This window comes from Belonocnema kinseyi, chromosome 4, assembly GCF_010883055.1.
Source record: "Belonocnema kinseyi isolate 2016_QV_RU_SX_M_011 chromosome 4, B_treatae_v1, whole genome shotgun sequence".
NCBI classification, from domain to species: Eukaryota; Metazoa; Arthropoda; class Insecta; order Hymenoptera; family Cynipidae; genus Belonocnema; species Belonocnema kinseyi.
Genome location: NC_046660.1, coordinates 125,566,094 through 125,587,692, shown reverse-complemented (window position 1 = coordinate 125,587,692; position 21,599 = coordinate 125,566,094).

Genomic DNA, 21,599 nt, shown 5'->3' with positions numbered 1-21,599 from the left:
TCATTTTTTATCTCATATGGAGTTAAACCCTTTAAATGAAAATGTTTGATTACCGCTCTGAACTCGTTTTTTTCATTTTTCTTAATGAACAATTTTTTTTTTAATTTGTTATAAAAACACGTAAACTCAGAAGATGTGGACTGTGACTGCACCGTATATCTAGTCGGGAGTGGTGCTGACTGAAAACAGATGATTTGGAGCGATTCGCGCGCCATCTGTTGGTCATTCTAAGGACTTATTGAACTACCCTCGTAGCATAATATCTATCGCATATTTATTACGGTCTTTCAAATGAAACAAAAGCTTTTTGATTCGAGAGGATGTTCACCAAAACGCTTTCATTTTGCGACACAATAGGTGTGAATTTTTCTGTATATTTTGTATGAGGGAAAGTACACTGAAAAAAAATACTTCTGAATCAATGAAATATTGGTTTGAAGCGTCAAACGGTGTTTTCGCGCTTGGTCGGTCAAATGCATATATAATCAATTCAAAAGCATACAATATTGTTTCTTATTTTCTTGATTCAAATAAACTATTATTAAATTATAAAAAAATTGATTAGACTCAACTGAAGATTTCCTGGAACCAATAGTAAAATATTATAAAGTTAACTACAGTGAAATTTGAAGCAAACGATATGTCCCACAAGATGATAGCATCATGCTCTAAATTCTATTGAGTGATGCTATCGTTGCAACAGTAGAAAAGTTTAACTGTATAGTGCACTGCCATAATCTATGAGCAGAAATTTCCGATTCAAAGACGAAAAATATTGATTCAAATTCAAAATAATTTTATTTTCCAGAAGTTAAAATCGAAATATTTTACACCTTCTTTGAACCTCTGACACATCCCGTGCAGAAATCGCCCGATTTCATACTTAATACCGATCTGGCCCCGACCGGTATTCCCGATCTGGCCCTGATCGGTAGAATTCTGTGGCCCAGATTTGGGCCAGACCAGGCCAGACCGATTTCCTACCGTAACGCCATCCCTATGCGCTCACAGAATTAGTGCTCATTATTGTTTTTTGATAGTGCAGTGGAATTGAAATATTATTCGTTTATAATATTTTCTAAATGATTGAAATTGCCAAAGGCAAGTACGACACGTGTTCAGAGGCACCGAACACTAACCAGCATACCTCAAAACCTGCGTGAGGAAAATGAAAGTAAGTAATTAAGCTCTGGGGCTAATTGAAACCTAGCCTCAAATAAAGTGATCATCAATTAAATTTTATTTTTTTAATCAATACGAATGAAATTATTATAGATGGAAATGTAAGTAATCCGGAAGTTAATACTATCCAACTCGTACAATTGATGAATTTGGACGAAGCAGAAAATTTGGATCCACTTGAAAATGAATTTCCGGCTGATATCGACACAGTTTTAGGTAAAAACATTTTATCAGTGAAAAGTCAATCATTTTATCAATGTATTTATCATATTTTTTATATTGTTTTATACTATTTTATCCATTTATATTAATTTTTTATTAATTTAATGTAGATTTAAAATGATAAAAGCTGTTATAAAATATGTTAACTAATAATAGTCAAAATAGGTAATCTCCAAAAATAGTGATCTTGTCATAATAGAATATGTGATAAAATCAAAAGTGCATTTTAGATCTTTTTAAATAGTAAATTCATTATCAAAATACATGAAGAACACCTTTTCATAACATGAATTTCAGAATCAAGTAGTAGAATCAAAATACCAATCGATCAAGTGCTCCCAACAGGAGATCCTTACTCAACTGCGCATGCGTTACACTCGACGTCTAATTGGTTGCTATTTGCGCGCAGTTTAAAATGCTAAAATACATTATTTCTATTCTTTATCACAAATAATGGCATTTCCACTTTTAAAAATGCCATTAGATAGAAATTCATGAATCTTGATAAAAAAATATAAATTAATTAAATACATATTCTGTACACAATCTAAAGGATAATTTTAATTCACACAATATGTATTTGATTAATTTTTACTATTATCAAGATTCATTGATATCGATGTAATGGACATTTTTATAAGTCAAAATGTCTTTATTTATAATAAACAATAAAAATAATATTTTTTAGCATCTTAAACTGCGCGCGAATAGTAACTAACCGGATGCCGAGTGCGACGCATGTGTAGTGAAGCAAGAGGCTTTCGTTGGGAGCACTGCATAAATATTTATGAAAAAAGTATAATTTTTCGTGTGAATTCTCAACGTGAGCACGTAAAAATCGAATTTTTCTAATTCTGTCACCTTACTTTCTTTCCTACACTTGGCTATTGTCGTTCTTGTATATTAACATCATCTTTTCTTCCACTTCCCTGTCGTAAATACTTGTAACAATTAAACCCCTAATATATATCTAATTTTGTGATACTTAACATTTATTTTCGAATCATCTTAATTTTCGCCAGCAAAATTCGATGAAAATCCACAATAAGGTACTGATTCTGATACTGAAAATTATGCATGAGTAGCCGTTTTAATACAAAACAAAAATTCCCCGTTTTTTCCAGGTTCCGAAACATTTTTCACGATCAATAAAATTAAAAAATTTGAACTCTAAAGCTAAAATTTTTTCCATTTGTAGTTAAATTATATTATTCTTAACGATTTTAAACTAAATAAATTCACGTTATCATTTTCAAAGCTGTATTTTAAAAGAATCAGTGAACTTTACAATTTTTAAAATTATATTATTTTTAACAGTTTTAAGCTAAATACGTTAAAAATTTAAAAATTAAAAAATTTAATTTGTTTAACTTAATATTTCTTAAATTGGAAGTTACATTATTTTTATCCTAAATACTTTAAACATCCTTGTAAGGCTTCAACATTTTATTTCAAAATCTTGAGAAATGTAGAAGTTGTTTTAAATTTATTCAACGTTAAACTTATTTTAAATTTTTTTTAGAATTTTTAAATATCTTTTAAAATGAAAAGAAAGTTCTCTATAACATTTAGAAACCACTGAAAGATTAAAGAAAATTCTTAAAATCTTCCACATTCTTTTTTAACAATCTTGGAAATCTTAAAATCTTTTTGAATATTATTTTTAAATAATATTCCAAACTTTAAAATTATTTTCCATTTTCCGACTAATCGTACCAAGAAGTTTTTATTCTTTTGAAACTTTTAAATTATTTGAAATCATTTCAAGTTTTAAATTAATTTTGAATCTTTTTAAAACATCTAAATGCGTCTTAAAATAATTCAATTTTTTCTATACAATTAATAAGTTTTCAATTGCTATTTGAACAACTGAATTCAACAATTTCACTTACAAATGTAACATTTTTATAAGAAAGAACCATCAAAATTGAAACGTTCGAAGTTTAAAAGCTCTTCCAAATTTTAGCGATTCAAGACTTTCTATATTAAACAATTCAGTTTCAAATTGTTCATTTAAAAATATTTGGTTTCAATTAATTATTCTTAAATGAACCGTCAAATATTGCTACATATGAAATATTTGTTCTTTTTTCTTTAATTAAAAAATGTTTAATCGAATGCATAAAAAATTGATTATTTCAAACTAAAACAAAATTTAAAATTTAAAGAAAGCCTTTAATTACAAATACAATATTATGAAGTTATTTTTAATTTAAAAATAGTTTATAAAGTTTTAGGCAGACGCTTGCATTATTTAATGACTAAGATTTCGAATTGAAACAGTTAATTTTTTCAACGTTAAAATCTGGAAAATTCTGAATCTTGAACGGATTTCGAATCGTCTTGTAAAGTGAATTATTGTTCCCTTTTAATACCTAAATTACATATTCATTTTGAAAATAATTTATTTATATTTACTGTTAATAAAATACAAATATTTTTTATAGAAAATTCTCAACTTCAAACGGTTTTAATTTTTAGTTTATTAAGTCTTCAAGACTGCATTTTGAAATTCTCTAAATTAAAAATAAGAACCTAAAATGAAAAATTTCTAAAGTAAACGATTTTTAAATTACGCGTTGTGAGCTGAATGATGTCATCAATGAAATCGATAACAATTCAATTTATTATTTTTAAAATTTTTGAAATCGAACTTAGGCAGATTTGTTTTTTAAATATTTTTAAAATTTCCGGTAAAAGAATTAAATCACTGTCGTTTCCCGGATTTTCTCTATTTCAACAAATTCCCAGCCATTCTCCGGTTTTCCAGTCCAGCGGCCAGCTTGAGAGTTTTATAATTTATATATTTTACTTTTTTTAGAAGCAGAAGCAGCGATCAGTCATAATTCCATGAGCGATGAAAACACAGAAACAACAGAGGAAGCCGCTCTAAGTCATATTGGAACAATTATTGGAAATTCCAAAGATCGGGGTAGCCATCGAAAGCAGAGGACCCTACACTAAAAAACACTGATTTTTAAGGATCTAGTTAAATAGAATTAACTTAAGGTCATTTTGATATTGAATAAATAATAATATTTATACTTTATAAATCTCTTTTTATTCGCGAAATGCATAAAATGTATTATTATGAGACCGATCGGGTTTCTCGATCGGGAGTCCCGACCTTGCCCTGACCTGGGCGTGTGTTTCATCCGCGGTCTGGCCCCGACCAGGAATCACGATATGGGCCCGACTTTGCCCGGTCTGGCCCGCCCGGGGCCAGATAAAAATGTCTGCACGGGATACTCCTCCGTTTACTCGTATTTTTATTGACATTAATTTTCAACTATATTCTCCATACATTATTCTAAACTAAAATATTGCTGGCTTTGGTTAAGGGAAGAAGTATTTTACTTATAACTAATGAGAAACGCACTTTATTAAAATATCCGCAATCGCCGAGAATCAAACGCACGCAGCGCTCGTTTTATGTCGCACGCCTTATCCCTAAAGCTACGATACCACGCTGAGAACGATATCATAAATACTGATGGCATTCATTTGACACTTTTAAACATGTATGTCACAAATAATTAGACACGTAATAGATGTAATGCTTTCACGATGATTCATTTTGATAAACAGAGATATTTCGGGTTATAATCGTATATAAAACTACGTTTTGTACACGATTGGAACCCAAAATATCTCTTTTTATTAATTAGACACGTGTAGCGGCTTCTTTGTAAGTGGGCTCATGTTTAAAAATTATGAGCGTATGCAAATCACGGTCGCCGGGGCTGCTAAATGTCTACCGAGTCTCGCACTGCTCTTTTCAGCCTGCGTTACTGGTCCAGTGGTAAAGGGCCTATCTAACGACCAGGCTGCTGCTAGTTAAATCTTTTATTTGACAACTTTTTTTTTCTGTTTTTGGCATTGTAAATATATCAAATAATAATTGTCAGTGCTCCCGGCGATCAAAGAAATTTTGTATCAATGTTTAAACAAAATTGCTCATTCAGAAATATATTCTTTTAAATCATTGTTATTTAACATTTTAAAAAATATTTCATACAGTTTTGAACATTAAAGAAATTTCTCTGATAAAACTATTTCTTTATTCCATTAAAAAAATAAGTAATATTCAACAAAACATTTTTTTTGATTCTTTGAATTCTAGAATTTTGTGGTTCGACCATTTTATAATTCGGTAATTTTCTGGCGGAAATTTTGTTCTTTTGGAATTTTCAAATAGGGTCATATTATAAACTGTAGTGAATTTTATTATTCAATAATTTTTCAATTCAGGATTTCTATATTTCGTCCATTTCATAATTTTTGGAGATTTATTTTTCTGGATTTTTCGGTCGTCCGCTGACAAATTGCCAAGTTCAGACTTTGGAATAAATTTTAATAAACCCATCACATCGACTTGAAATGTGTTTCAGTGTTTTGTATATATTTCCAGTTCAATTTGATGGTATTCAATATTTTTTGGAAGATTCGAAAATATATTAATTTAACCCATTTGTATCCGCTCATGAATCATAAAAATATTTTTTAGATTGGAGAGGGTTAATACTTTTGGTTCAATTTTACTGTGCCTTACAGGCAGTTGCGCAATTTTTTTAAACATTCCCATTTATGTTTCATACAACAAAATTTTTCTTCACATTGAAATCTTTTACCTCAGAAAGAAATACATATCTTGATATGATAATAGAATATACAGATCACTCAAAATTTATTTTTCCTTCCTTCTATCACAGATGCTGTAGATCTGTTAGTGTATACTTTTGACCGTTTTCGAAAGCGCCATTCATTGTGACTACAGTAGAGACTATTACATCGAAAGTGTCTTTCTTTCCCGGAAATAATTTTCTCTAGAAGTTAAAAAGGTAATTTGCTAATTCAAAAGTATGTTTAATACTTCATATACCAAATTTTTTCGAAATAAATGTTCATTTATTTTTCTTAACTTTATATTCTTGAGCTTCATTTAATCGTCAACATTTTAATTTATAGTACTATACTTTCGATTAAAAAACTCGAATTATTTCACTGAAAGCAAAATTTATTGAATTATTGATATAAACTATTGTATTAATAATGCGGAATTCAAAAGCGCCGGCACTTTTAATCCAAGAGTACTTTTTTCTCAGTATACTCGTAAGGAAAATATAAGAGGGCTTGGAGACAGACCAATAATAAAATCTTTTGGACGAAGATGAGGAAGGACACTTACTAAGCTCACAACGAGCATTACAGTAGCACCCGTGAGGTGAGGAGGCAGTGTGGGTGCAGGGGGTGGAATGGTTTGTTTTATGTTTAACAGTCCCTGATGCGGAATAAATTCCTTGGAAGGAACCCTTTGGACTTTCAAGCGCCACAGCAAGTTCATTACTTTAATGGAGTGCGAGAGCGGGCTCGGATGCGCGAAAGGAGATGACAAAGCGTGTCCGGAGAGGGGTAGGTTTGATGTATCACTTTGAAGGACATTATGAAATCGGGAGATTCGTAATCCCGAATGCAAAAGGCCACTAGAAGCGCGAGATACACCGCGACAATAAAGCGCCAGCGAAGAAGTGAAAAGCTATACAAGAAGGGGTGTAGGTACTGCAGAACTATACTGCATTTCCCCGTGAACAAATGAAAAGCGCTGAGAAAGAAGGAGAGTAATATCGCCTTCCAAGTCATCGAAGCTCCCCTTTGCCAACGAGGGCGAGAAGAGCTTTTCAGAAATTCACGTTACACTCAAAGCAGTCCTACGTCAAGCTAGAGCTTAACTTTTGCGGACAAGAGGTTCCCGCTTTACCTCGCTTCATCTCCCTTGCCTTTCTCACAAACTAAATTCACTAATGAGCGCTCGCTCTCCAAATTTTTTCTTTTATTTTGGAAACGCTATTCGGTGATAAAAGAAAGCATTCCCAGAGAAATTGTATTGCGCTCGATAAAGTTGTTTCGGAAAACCACTTAAAAGTTTTACTAGAAGCATAAGATGCATCGGTTCTTTGGTTTTTCCGTTAATTTTTATTATAGATTAGTTTTCAAAATATATAATCAAGTTACAACGCAAAAGGTTAAAAAAGTTCGAAATATTGTATATTGTGTGCTACATTGTGTGCTACATACTTTGCTCCATTCATTGATATGTCCTCAAAAACAGATCGAATTAGTAAAATTCACGCTAAATGTATGGTTATTTTCATTGTAAAATTAGCTATTTAATATCTTTCATTATTATAAATAAATAATGGATAACAATAGAATTTGCCACGTTTTCCGTGTTTGAATGCATTATTTATACTGGTCTCGCTGTTAACAATACAAAATTAACTCACTAATTCTATTTGGACATATATTTGGAACCTTTCACTTTTCAATGAAAAAATAAACGATGCAATTTTTGTTATTTTGACAAGTGTGAATATGCCACTAAAGCGAAACGAGGGTAGCCCTCACACGAGACAAAATAGACGTACGCCGTTGGTACACACTATACTTTTTGTCCTACCATCCTTGAAAACAAGCATGTGATACAGATAAATGACATTTGATGTTCTTGACAATTTTAAATTATGAGTGAAAGGAAGAAATGGCCTACTTAGCTGCAGGAAGACTATGGGGTACAGCGATGTAATTTTTTTAAAGATAAATATAACTTTCTCTATCGGGAGTTAACTTACATATATCGGGAGTAAAGTGTCCTGGATGCAGACACACGTAAGCCGAATAAATAAATTTTACGAGTTTCTTTGAAAATCGAAACCCTAACGTGCTGGAGTTTTTTTAGGCTACGTCAGATTCAACGACCCCAAAAACCGTTAGTACACATTGTCTGACCCACGGACTCGGAAAAAATGTTTCATGAGGTTATGTCCAAGCCCTGAGTTTCTGGGATTTTTGGCCCTCGTATTCGGATTCAGCGACCAAAAACACATATAATGGACATGGGCTGACCCCCAACCCACCCAAAAAAGTGTTATGAGGTTTTTTTGAAGCCATGTCAGAACCCTGACGTGCTGGGATTTTTTGGACCTCGGAGTCGGATTAAGTGACCACAAAAAAATATATTAAACATGATCTGACCTCCACACCCGGAAAAAGATTTTTTTGTGTGACTTTGTTATTTAATAACATTTTAATATGATGTCACAAGGAAACAGAATTTTTTTTACCGATAATAAGACTATTTGCTAATTTGTTCATCCAATTCGTTTATATCAAAGAAATGGGATAATGAACAAATTATTTACATTATACGATTCGCTAAACATTCATTTAAGGCAATAGAAACTTTACCTAATCAGTTATTAAAGTGTAAAATATTGTTATTAACAAAATTTCAGTTTTTCCATACTTTGAGTGAAAAAATTATTAATAACAAAATAGCGGAGACAAAACTTGGGAGCGTCAAGCACTTCAAAATTTAATTAACCTCAATTAAAGAAAAAATCGAAATCGGACCAAAATTGAAGGCTCTGGAAATTTTTTAACGAAACAACTGCATTTCCTCCCACTGTGTGGCGTCTGGACGTCAATCTTGGATTTTCGAAAATTTCTATATTGTGGAATATAGAGTGGTCATTTGAATCAGTATGCAGCAGGGTTTATAAGCTTGCACAATTGGCTGGTAGAATAAATTAACGTTTGTCAATACAAGACCCATTATCATTTCCATATCCAGAAATGGATTATCGATTAATGAAGTTATCACTCCACGTTCAACCGTAACATGAAAATTCGAAACGCAAGAATTTGTTATTGATTATTAATTTATATTTAAATATTTTAGATATCATGTATTTTGTATCAACCTATCTCGCTCTCACTTTTAATCAGTTTCATGACGATACTGAATTTTTCGGTCTCATATAGAATATTGTCATATTTTGTATGTTTTTTTTATCACTCAAGTATGGCTTCTCACATTTTTATTTGCAGTTAAATTAATAAGCTGCACTTATCTCCGACATAAGTTTCTTCTGAATTCTCAAAGTTAAATCTATAATCTATTTTAGTTTAAACAAAAATTCGTATTGATCACTTATTTACAATATGAATGATTAAATCCTAAAGTCCAATTTTGGCAATAAAATAAATTATCATATAACTAAATATATAATTTTCGTATAGTTTTATAAACTTCGTTCATTATAGTTTTACTACGTTTTTTGGCACAACCATTTTGTTTCGGAATAATTTGGACGTAACTTTTGACTCAAAAATTTAATTTGTGTATTTTTAATTCTCTTCGTTTTAAAAATAATATCTCTTATGTTTAAAAATTTCTAATTTTATTATTGTTCTTTATTAATAACCTTTATTTCTCAATTGAATGAAATAATTTTTTTAAAGTGGTATAATTTATTTTCTGTTTTTGTTAAAAATGACTAACCGTTTACAGACCATATTTCGAATAAAATACCTTCCTTACCTTAATAAATTTTTATTGCATTGTGAATTTATAATTTAATCTGTTTGATGAACCACCAGGGGAAAAACAACGCCGCACTGTTATTCACCCCCTGCAACGTGCGAAGATTCGCGTCCCCTCTTTTTCCCTTGAGTGTGGCAGCCTTGACTGACAGCCTTTTTCATTCTCGTTTTACGAAGCATGCACCATTTTTAATTGTCTATGAGCAAATCAAATGATTAATAGACAAAATAGATCTAGCTACTCGAAACGAAACTAAATGGAGTATATGGGAGTGGGATAAGCTGATACGAAGAGAAAAATTCTAGCATTATGTCTCAAATGTAATCAATTACTTAAAGGATTGTGATACTTAGAAAATTGTCGATTTTACCAGTTTTATGTTCCCCCGGCTTTTTTTCTAGAATAATAAATATTTTGTCTTAAAAATTTGGGAAATATTTTTGAATTCAACTAGAAAATTATATATCAGTATATAATTTATAATTATAAATAAGTATAATGAGAAAATTCATCAATTAAGAAAAAGTGTTAATAATTTGAAGAGAAATTTAAAAAGGGAGAGCGGATTAGCCACGACCAACTACTGTAAATAACTCTGCCCGCCCGGTACGTGACGGATACAAAAGGAACATTATATTACCGTCGAACCACTCTTAAAACGACCACTTAAAGGATCTTGAAAAGGACCCAAATCTCTCAAACTATCTCCGAGACTATTTTGTTTCAAATCGACTTTGTTTATAGACTCAAATGGGCCAAGCTATTTCGCTAAAGAAAACTCAGAGATTTCTTTCGGTAGGGGAAATAAACATGGTAACTAATCTCCCGGAAATTACCTTGTTTGCAGGCAATCAAAAAAGTTTATTGCATAAATAATTTCCAGATTATCGGAAAAGCAGAGATGAAAAACGACATAACCTCAAAATAATGCATATTCATAAAATTTTTATTTAGCACAATACATTTTTTTTGTTATTATCCCTCAAAAAAGAGGCTGGGGACGTCCGTTATGATATTTTATAGCATCTCTGAATTCAGTTTTTAAAAATTTTTATTTTTGTGAAAAAAAGGCGGTGAAACTGTAAGTATCACATGCCCCTAAAGAGGTAACGAGATGATCCCACACTTTATTTAAATTTAAATAAAGTTTAGTGAAATGATAGTCTACACATAGTTAAAATATAATAACGTATTGGTAAAGTATAGCAAAATTATAGGTAAAGTATAGTTAAAGTATAGCTAAAGTATATCTCAAAAGTATAGTTAAGGTATAGCTGAAGTTAAGGTATAGCTGAAGTATAGCTTACGTATATTTGTAAATTACCATGAAATATACATGAATTTGGGAATGTCCCATTCGTCACACATGTTTTATATTTCTGAGAGTCAATGACTGAACAACCTCATATGGAGATATTTACCCGTGACGTGAAAGTACAATATTTTGCTATCCAGAGCTTGCATAGAGTGAGAACATTCTTTAGTAGATTCAAAACACTCTCGCAGACGACGTTTATTCATTCAGAGGGCGACTATCTTTAAATTATATCAACTAACCATTACACATTAGAGTAAGAGAGGGAGAGAGAGAAGGGGCATCAACCGTGACGACAAGTGACAGGATGATCAGAGGCTAGGAACGCGAGTATACGGCCAGCAAAGTTCGACGCGCGCAACTCCTTCCACCGATGTTCTACCTTGTCCACGCTTGCTAAAATACAATCGAGTGGCTTCGTAAAGCTTTATGATAAAAAGGTGGTGTTTTCCTTTTCAATTGTGTGCAAAACTATGAATCTGGCGGTATTTCGTGAAGATTGCAATTCACATCTTCAGGGCTAAGATGTAGAAGTGAGCCTAAAAAGTAAGTACTTCTACGACAGCATGATTCGTAGTTTTGCACACGATTGACACTCGAAACGCCTCCTCTTTATTTAAATAAACCACCATCAAAATTTTGAACCTATTTGTAAACCTTTGTTTGCCATTCTTTCCATCCATTGCAATCCAACGGAGCAGTATGGCCTCTGTCGCACCTCTCGCCAAACAAATCGAACCTTTTTGTCTTCGTAAACCTACAACTGGTTGCCGGCCCTAGGTTTTATGCAGAAGCATCGCCGTCGCCCTCCTAAGGTGAATATCTTGTTATCAACTATCTTCTACATTTACCTATATATGATGCTAATCGCATGATGATGAGCTGGCATACTAACTCTTTCAGCCGAATGGCTTACTTAGTTTATCCCATCCCCCTCTACTAACAACTTTAATATACGCTAATATATTTCTTTTTAGGGTAAAAAGTATAAACTTCCTGATAATCTTTCCTCCCGGTATCTCTTTCTATCATATGAGATAAACACACCAGTCCCTTTTTCCACGTCCACTATTATCTCCCCTCTCACTCAATCTCTTTCACTTGTTACCTTAGCATATTTCTGCCCTTTATCGCAAGAGATAGTTCCATCTCACTCTGTCTTAGAAGAGAGAAATCGATCTTTCCCAATGGTTATTAGTCTTACTACCCTGAAAAGGCAAAACTGGTAAACGAAAACAATTCGACATGGTTACACACTCTCCTAAAAAAAGCAACAACAGGAAAGAACCATTTCCACACTCAAACATCCCATCCTCACTTCCGAGAGTGGCACAGTAAATCTGGTGGCGCCCTCTTACAGCGAAATAACAAACAGGGACGACAGAAACACCAACTCGACTGGTTCACCATCCAGTCCGCTAGTGGAAACAAATAACATCACTACAACAAGCTCTAATGCATCCACAATTTTTGTGGTAGACAATACGTAAAACCCTCAACAAAAAATCCTTTCCCAAACTTAATCTTCACCTAATTTCCCACCAAACACCCCTGTACAAAATCAAGCGCCACGATTTCCTAGCTTCGCCTAACAAATCAATCCTGCTGCCTACCCTACGCCATTTCTGACGTTTGCAACAAGGCAACCCAACCCTGTTTCTACAACCTTCAATAGCCTACCCAATCCTACGAACCCGGAAGATTCCCGTATTATTCCCCCGTCCATTTCAATTCACGATAATACGCTGAAAAATCCGCGCAATAAAGACATCAGAAACCCCTTTTCCGAATTTTCTGGATTAAGACACGAGGATTTAGGGACATTCCTACAAGAATGTGGGACGTACTTCCAACAAAAAGGCACTAAAGTTGGCAGGTCAAATGGACTAGAATAATTTCCCCCTACTGCACGAAACTTGGAGTAAGGGAAGCCACTACAGTATTTCTGCGGAAGAAATACTTACTGGCCGCAATCCTACTACCAAATAATACGGAGGCAGAATTGGTCAGTGTAGTAATTGAGATACTACGCTCCTACATAAAGTGCGTCACTCGTCCGGCTGCGCCCAGAACTTTTACAGAAATAATAGACAGCGCCACACATGTAGAAGTCGACGAGGCAGCAATGAACGCGAAGCTGACCTGGGTGCCAAAGAGGTCACCCTCAAACTCCAAGAAATAATCGACTTTAACTTAGAAGTAAATCCCAGGTCCTACCCTGTGTCCTTTCTTATCGCAGCCAACTTAGATAAACAACTAATCCAGGGCAGACCTGGCTAAAAGAATATCGGGTTGTCCATGCAAACCACTACGATTGTTTCTATATCGGTGCACAAGAAAGACAATGAGTTTACACTATCCCTGACCCACTCAAAGTTTCCGACAGCCCGCCTAGCCTATCGTCAGAAGAACTGACCAGCAACTTCATAGGTCCAGCCAACACCGCTTTTCGAGAACTAGCGCAACGCCACGCACACATATTTTATCGCGGAGTATATCTACGTAAAGCCCTGACAAGAAGCCACGAAATTCATCTTAAACACAATCAACCATTTCGGTATGCTCAGTGCCATTTTTTATACATGAAACTCTAAAAAGTTTAGGGCAATCAAGGATCTCAACGATCTACTTGAAAAGTAGGTATTGGCATATACGCGTACAACCAGATTCACGAAAATACACGTCGTTTGTCATTCCTGGGTAGTGGACAATGTCAGTTCCGACTCAAGCCATTTTAGTTAAAGAACGCACCCTGTATGTTCCAGAACATCGTGAAAAAAGCCCTGGGGACTTCTTGGCGATCATTCCTTATTGCGTACCTGGATGATTTGATCATATCTCTAGCCAACGAACAACACCTTTATCATCTCGGACGAGTCTTTGAATGTCTGGAAAATTACTGTGTCTTATGGAAAATTCAGAAGTGCCATTTCGGAAAAAGAAAACTACAGTACCTCGATCATCTGTAATTTCTGATGGTAATCAAGCCACCGCGGAAAGCATTCAAGCCATAGAAGAGGCGAACATCCTACGAATTTGCAAAAAGCTACGCAGCTTCCTGGGGACATTTAAGTGGATACCCGAGTACCTACCCTATTTCGCAATGGTAGCCACGCCCCTTACGGAATTATTTTCTATTAACAAGCCATATAAATTAAAAAATTCTAGCAGATAAATTCTTATGCTAGTTCGAAGTGCAGATAAACTGAGGCAAGGTATCACTGCAGCGAACAGGAATGCCTCGCGGTCATTTGGGGAATCCAGCACTTCCACCCATATTTCAAGGATAGCGGATTCAAAATCCGCGCATATAGCACCGCGCTGACGTGGCTCGACACGATGAAAGGCGAAAAGTCAAATCTCACTTGTTGGTCCAGTTTTCTCAGCGGACTAATGCGGATTGAAATCTTGTTTAAAATATTGAATTTAAAAAAAGGATCAAAATTTCGGCATTTTGTAGTATGTTGTCACATACGAATTACCCTAGTTCACATGATATTTACATTACAAAAATTGCTATATTACCTTCAAACCTCCTCTTTTATTTACTAAAAGTTTGATATTAATCATTAATTTTACTACGATAAAAAATGTTTCTAAAAAGTCACTAAAGATGTCAGACTGCCCCCTAAAATGTAATTAATTACTTGAAGAGGATCCACCACATATACTCCACTGACTGATTTTTGAAACGTTCTCTTATATCAGAGGTCAAAATCTAACTTATGATACAAATTCCGAAGCCTAAGCAAGAAGTTGTTCTGTGAAAACATCTCAGAAATCGTAATGCGTCATTTCTCAGAAAGTATAGTAAAAGTATAGTATACGACATGATCCCATACTTTACATATATTTAAATAAAGTTTAGTGAAAGCTTAACCTAATATAACTAAATTATAACAACATATAGGTAAAGTATAGAAAAAGTACTGCGGAATTATATCTTGAAATTATATCCTGAGTATGGCAGTAGTATAAGTACGATATAACTAAAGTATAGAGAAAAATGTCATTAGTAGGTATACCTCAATTATAGTTATGCAATAAAAAGGTAACATGAAATAAATACAAGCGTTGTATTCTTTATGATGATATTGAAGACCTAAAATACATAAAATAGAGCTCCAGAATAACGAATTTCACGGCACAAAAAATATTGTTTCCAACTTGTGAATTAAGAAATACATGAAGAAATTCCTTACATTATTAAAAATATAATATTGTATATTTTATCTAAATAATAATAATTATTATATTAAATTGCACAGTTTCTTCACCTGCCACAACAGTCACTTTACACTCTCCTCCGAGCCAATTTCTGACTAACGAAAAAGAGGCTTGAAAAGCGAGAAGCCTTTGTTATTTTAAAGTGCGTATATTCTCTGTCATGTTCCATTAAATTTTGGATTGACGACCTTTCAGTGTCATGAAACAAAACATAATATCCAAATTTTCAAGTTGATTGTATTTCGTAACACTAACATTTCGGCGATTGACAAAATAGTGGAACATGACTAAGGAAATACATTCTTTACTTCAGAAATATTAATATTTAGACCTTTTTAACTTACCTCTACGTTTAGAACATTTTCTTCCAAAAGTTTTCTACACTCCTATGCCAATAAATATGTACGCTAACCTTCTTGGCGGCGAACAATTCCACTTATTTTAGTAGTCAATAATTTAAAAATATTAATATACAAACTTACTTTTATACGTTTCGTATACACGGAGAAAAATTTCAAGAGATAAATTCATGGAAACGCATCATTTTAACTATACCTTTTTTACGTGCTTTAAAGTCTCAGGCTCTATGATCTAAAAGCATAGAATTCGAGACCTGAGAGCAAGGAATCGTGGGCTAATGCCTGAAACTTCGAGATCTATGCTTTAAAGGCAAAGGTTCCAAGATTTTAGTTCTGGCGCCAAAGCGTGATAAAATCAAGGAGCAGTGTCGTGAATCCCCCGCAATTCCGCAATCCCACAATTTCTCTCAGTGTACTTTCTCCTAAAACTTGTCTAAACTCCTAGGTCAAGGAATATGCTAACGTCGTGTTTTGGTTCTGTTATATTTATTTTTAGTTTGCAAATTGTCGAACGTCAACAAAAATAACCAAAAGCCTTTTCGAAAACACTGATGCATGCATGCAGATTAATGGCCCGCAATTTTTTTTCAACTGCGTAAATTCGGTCCGTACAAAGCACAATATTTTGGAATCTACGCATATGAGTATCCATGTACTGCGCCTTTCCGCTTCAGCCAAGAGTCGCAATTAACCATCTCTCGCAATTTGGGCTGAGAAACTGCGTAGGCCAGCAGTTCTAGGAATTACTACAACACGAATTAGTCCACTTAGAGTCAAGTGATTTATCTGTATCATTATCAATAGTATTTATTGATATCGAATAGACTGGCGCTTTTCGGCACATACGCAGTTGTAAAAATTGCTTACAGGGGACGCATCAAAACATAACCAGGGCAAGCAATTAACGTCACTTGACCAAAATATTTTAAAGGCTGCGGAAATAAGAGAGACTTCAGAGTATATTATATAGCTAAGGGCGACAGGCGGCTATTTCTGACGAGTGTGAGGTTTACTGCTGAAGCGAAGCAAGGCATCAATCACATGAGTCTAGCATCGCCACCGTTTGTCCGCAGAATTTTACGACATTTTTCATAACAAGTGCATCGAAAGCTCGACCTTCTTTGCCTTTTGAGTTATTTGCAGTCACATGTTTCAACTTTCTAGTTAAGGTTTGAAAACACATTTTTCGACCCGCTCAAGAGGCAGCGAAGTTCTGACTCACTATAAAATTCGGTTCTTAAATAGGTTTCCTAGTAGACTGTTAAATATTCCAAAGTGTGGAATTAAAATATCAATTCTTAACATCAAGAAAGAAGAATAATTAGCATAGTCAATATCAGCGGCATAGCCAGGATTTTTTTGTAAGGGGTAGGTTTTACTTTATAGAAAAAGTGAAGAATATAAAACGCCTCCATCACCAGATAGGTTGGACAGCTTTGTAAAAGTTTACCACAATTAAAATTTTGTTGGGCGACTGATAAATAACAAAGCTGTCATTTGTTTTAAAAAGCTGTCAAATTTGTTTAAGTTTTTCAATGTATTCAAGGGTAATCCTACGTTTTGTCTTTAAAAAACTCAGTAGGTTATTTTTTATCATAGGGTAATTACATTAATAATGAGCCGCTTAATGTGAAGAATATATTCAAAGTTGTAGAAGAAGTGATTGCTAAATTGCTTAAAGTTTTGTAACAGATCCATAGTGGGAGGAAGTGGAGTTTGCGCTTTGACATTGCTCCTATATGATGCAACTTTTAAAAACACTATTATAGGAGCATTGTGGTTCGTCTCTATTTTATAGACAAGTTTAATATTTGAAGTCTGGAAGGTGTAATGAAAGGTGTTGATCATTATTGAGCTAAATAAAATGTTTAAAATGAAAATTTTTTACAATGCGTTTCGCTTGTTGTGATTATTAATATTTATCGGTAATAAAAACAAAAAGATTCTGTCCTATGTTAGTTTACGATCCACATAATAATCTTCATACCATTCATCTACTGTTTCTCGAGACAAGGGAGAACATTCACATGTTGGAAATGAGATTAAAAATATCAAGTAAGAAACAAGTTGCTTTTAGCAAATTATAAATTTGAAGAAAACACAAAAGGCGATACAAGCATAAGTACTGATATTATGCATATCTTGTACAAGTGAATTCACCCAAGCAAATATTTAAAGCATAAACTTGGAGCATAAACCCGAGGTGGTCCTTATAAAACCGTAGGAAAGTTTTGAAAAACGCTGAGGTCCTAAAGGACCTCAAAAAGAAGGGTAATCCGGACACCCTTGGTGTCAACATCAGGGAAGTCAGGAAGACAAGGAAGGGTGAAACCCTAATAGAGAAGAACCCTGCAGCAGATGGCAGGACGAAACTGTGTTCTGCTATAAGGGAGACAGTTGATGACATTGAGGAGGTGATGGAAGCCGTTCGACTTTATGATTGAACATTAAAGAAAAATTATAAATGAACGTGTTTGGGGAAGAAAGAACTCAATGGCCTTTATCTTTTACTCATTCTCATAATTTTAAGATTGATTTTTTCGGGTGAAAGGAGAAATTATTTTTACATCTTTCTAATGTTTACGTCTTTATTCATTTACCATTCCAAAGCCTTTATTCACATTGTTGTAAAAAATTCCCAGGTCAAAATTAAAAGAGTGAAAGAGGGGATTGTATCGCTAAAGGCTGATCCACCATTAGTGTCAGTATTATAATTGGCTGCACACAGTGGTTAAAGCCAAGAACTTACTATAGAAAAAAGTCTGCAGCCTTTAATTCTCATCTGAGTTACATTCTTTTAAATTTTAAGATAATTGAGTTTTACAGAGATCTATGAAGAGCGATTTTTTAATTCACCTTTATTTATATTTTATATTTATTTATTTAATACAACGTGTAGCAGAATGAGGAATTTTACAGTTTGTGTTTTGCATAGTGCAAGTGAGAGAATGCAAAGGCTTTGATTAGCGTGACAGTAGTGAGGATATCGAAAAAGATTCTTTAGAGCGATTGCGAATCACAGCACAAGAGCACAGGAAGTAGTACCGAAGTGCCGCTCGCTACTTTCCTCTTCTCTAAGCAAAGGGAAGAAGACAACAGGTCTGTATCTTCACTCCGCAGTCTTCTAGTTGAGTATTAAACGGAATGTCATAAATCTCGTCGGGAGGTCAAGAGCAACGTTTACGGTTGGTCACCTTTCGGAATGCTTAAAAAGTCTGTACCCCACTGTGGTGTTCTTCTCTTCTTGAGGAACCAGAGGGAAATTTGTTAAACGTTCACCCATTGCAATGCGCCAATCGTAACCCTCTCAGGAATAAACGTTGCAATTCTTGAATTGAATATTGAAGGAAAAGCACTCTCCTTGGATGCTATATATATGCATATATAGTAAATTGAGATTCTTTTGCCCCTTTTTGTAACAGTATAATTTTCAATTCAAAAATATGAATTTTAAACCAAATTTGTTAGTTACGAAAAAATGGTTGAATATTCACCACAATTATGAACCTACAAACAAACTTATTTATTTTCAGCAAACGAAAAAGTTTATCTTCATACCAAAAGTTAGGTTTTAAACTAAAACCATCCTTTTTTTATCCAAAACAGAATAGGTCAATTTTCACTTTAAGAATAATTTTCCATCCAATAAAAGCGAATTTTAAAGACAACGGTTAAATTTCTAGCTAAAGTGACAAATCTAGAACAGAATTTGGTTAGAGTACACACTTATTTAAAATTTTTTAATTTATTTGCTATATCATCAGAGATTGTACCTTACCGACAGTAGATCAACCCTCCAAACCATGAAGGCAGAAAATCTACAGAATATCTATTGAGTTAAGAATCTTCAATAACAGAAAATTCTTAACGTCTTAATAAAACTAGATGGAAAATAATATTTTTAATTTAAAATTATTTCTTGAAAAAAAGATCCTACTCCATCTTCACTCCATTGGGTATCGAACCACAAAACTTCTGATTTCCGGTCAGGTGCTTTTCCAATTAAGTTATTAGAGGGATCAGAATAAGAACTCTTTATTCAAGAACATAACGCTAATTTTTAGCTAGGTGCTAATGGTACAAGTAATTATTTAAATTTTTTAAATTTATCTGCTATATCATCAGAGATTGTACCTTACCGACACACAAAACTTTTGGAGTTTTGTTGTTCGATTCCCAATGGAGTGAAGATGCAGTAGGATGTTTTTTTCAAGAAATAATTTGAATTTAAAAATATTATTTTCCATCTAGTCTTATCAAGACGTTAAGCATTTTTTGTTATTGAATATTCTTAACTTGATCGATATTGTGTAGATTTTCTGCCTTCATGGTTTGGAGGGTTGATCTACTGTCAGTAAGGTACAATCTCTGATGATATAGGAGACAAATTTAAAAATTTTAAATAATTGCTTGTACTATTAACACCTAGCTAAAAATTATCGTTATGTTCTTGAATAAAGAGTTCTTATTCTGATTTCTCTAATAGCTTAATTGAAAAAGCACCTGACCGGAAGTCAGAAGTTTTGTGGTTCGATTCCCAATAGAGTGAAGATGGAGTAGGATCTTTTTTTTCAAGAAGTAATTTTAATTTAGAGTACACACTTTATCTATTAGGTTGAAAAATTAATTATTTTGTTGAATATTCTTATTTTTAAGAGAAGGTTTACTTGTTTCGATTAAAAGTTATAACCTTTCTTTCATTGAAATATTTCCACTATTAGATTTCTTCTTCCGAACTAATTTTCTCGGTTAAAAATTATACTATTTTTTAAAGATTACGTTGAATGGTTGGAAATTTCATTATTTTCTTTCAAAAAAAAAAAATATATATACAGGGTTTCCAAAAAATCCCGGGACCAACAATTTTCCTAAAGGGCGCCAGATAACTTTTAACAAAATTACCAAAATTTGCAATGACTTGACATTTTAACTTAATTCTCGGACCGCTCTGATAGAGTGAAGGGAGTAAGTAGTGACGCATGAAAGAGGGATTAGGTTACACAATCACTGAAGCACTTCATTTTCATATAATTAAATGTTACTATTAGTCTATTTTGGGACTCAAACTTCACATTGGAGAACCCGTGTTCCCAATATTAGCACGACATTTGTTGGATCTTTCGAGGCCATTTGATTTAACTTTCCATTAAAATTCGCGTAAATTACAACGACGTGATAGATTAATAGTGGGTGGAAGATCCCATCAGTTCGGTTGGAATGAATTATTAATTTAAACTAAACACAGACAGTTAGTGGGCCTATCTGGCAACTTCCTTGCTCCGTGCATGGTTCCTCTCATTTTTTGTTTTGTTTTTATTTTAGGTTTCAATAACTCAATTATTAATTTGAACCAATTTTGTCTTTTCTGGCTCATTTCTCTACTACTTAATTCGAGCTCAGAGTAACGAATGACTCTACAGAGTGGCGTCTCGGTTCGTCACACCAAGTGAGAACCGGAGCGCCACTTGTGTCACGAAATTGACACTAAAGATCACTGGGGAGAGAGAGAGAGGCACGAGGGAACAGGACAGTCATCGCGCAGATTCTCCACAGCCGCAGGATCCTGTGTTTCCCAACACTTTTGTGCGAGCGGGAATTTGATCCACTGCACATGTGCTGGGAAACTTCCTCTTCATGGTCCATGACAATGTTTCCCGTTCCATAGTGAATTTGACAACTCGTTTCTTGTGGGTAGTAGTTCACCCAGTTCATTCGCGAACGCAGAAACATGTAACAAGGTTTTTTACCCATTAACAAAATAATAAATACAATATTGGAATTTTTCCCGAGGTTGGCATTCATGCCATGGCAATTAATTGATTCGCTACTCTGGGATCTTTTCCCAGCGATTCCCGACAGCTAAATATTATTTTTACTATGATTTTTAACGCGGGGTCTCTAATGCCCCATC